Here is a 1,351-nt window from a genome sequence, read left to right on the forward strand (position 1 = left end):
GAGGTCTTTTTGATCTCACTACATGTGTTGACCAAAGTGGAAGTGAAGACAGTGGTTGACCCATAGAACAGGAATCGAGTGTCGGGGAGCAGGTAAGTATGTTACCGTTGACACGTTCCGCTGGGTGGTATTGACCAGATAGGAGATAAGTATATGATCGGTGAGGGCCCGACCATTTGGGCCAATTCCAATAACTAGGGGCCGATAATCAAGGGTGGGCATTTTCCAGCATGAATAGAACTACAGGTTGCACTTGTGGGCTGCTGACCACTGTACTCAACTATTCTAGTCCCATTGTAAAGGGGTGCCGAAGGCGCACTCGGTCTCCCATCAGCCGCAGACCTGCTGCTTAGTTTTGGGAGCGAGGATCTGTGTTTGACCTCGTTCCCAGGGCGGCTTTGCTAGCTGGGAGGCTCCCTGCTCCTAGGTCTGCCTTGAGCCGAGCTGATCACTCGGTGCTCGACTGGTCGGACTGTCGGTCATGTGACGCTGGTCACGTCACATGACCCTCACTCCCCACTATAAATACAGGCAGCCTGCTGGCCACAGGTTGCCTGTTAATTTTGGTTCCTGGCGTTTGTTGAATACCTGTATACTTACCTGATCCTGTTCCCTGACGATCCTTTGCCTGCTCCTCCTGTACTGCGCATCCCTCCTGGTATTTTTACCTCAGCTTCCACCTGACTATTCTTTGCGGACTCCTGTTGTACTTCTCTACTCTCCTCGCTTCTCGGCCTTTTGGCTAAGATCAAGTGTAGTATCTGTTCTTATCAGTCTGCCTTGACTTGCCGGCCCAGGTCCTTGTGGGTACCCCCTGCACTCTGCCTTTGAGCATCGTTGATTAAATTCAGCTTCAGCTCACTGCTGCTATTGGGTGTAGGGCTATTCCCCAGGGAACAAGAGTGCTCTGGTCTCTGACCTCCTCTTGGCCTGTGGCTTAATAGTCTTGGTGTACGACGTTAGACAGTGCTTACTTGGATCTCAACAGCCCGGAAGATTTTCTCCGACTGCGATCCAGGAGAAGACTTTGCGAAGACTCGACGAGGAACCCCGACGACGAGGACTGAAGACTCCGGCCTGAAGACTCTGGCCTCGGGGGACCCCGACGAGGAAAAAGGAGCTCGGCGAAACCCTTCCCAGGAAGAAGCTCCGCCCAGCAAGAAGACTTTCCAGGGAGAGGAAGGCAGGAAGAAGGAAGAAGCCATGGCCTCTACCTCGACCTCCAAGCCTCCCAAGAAGAAGACCAAGATGAGGCAGACGGTCGTCCTGAAGCTAAAGGAAGTGGACGGGAGAGCGCCGGACATGAGCCAGGATGTGTTTGGCAAGAAGATGATCCTGGAGCAGGGATTTG

At 53.2% G+C, this 1,351-nt stretch overlaps 1 pseudogene; it reads left to right on the top strand.

Moving 5' to 3' along the window:
* The first annotated feature begins 722 nt into the window (after positions 1-722).
* Positions 723-924, top strand: LOC120996684 (annotated as a pseudogene).
* Positions 925-1,351: the final 427 nt, after the last annotated feature.

Source organism: Bufo bufo, chromosome 3 (assembly GCF_905171765.1).
Source record: "Bufo bufo chromosome 3, aBufBuf1.1, whole genome shotgun sequence".
NCBI lineage: Eukaryota > Metazoa > Chordata > Amphibia > Anura > Bufonidae > Bufo > Bufo bufo.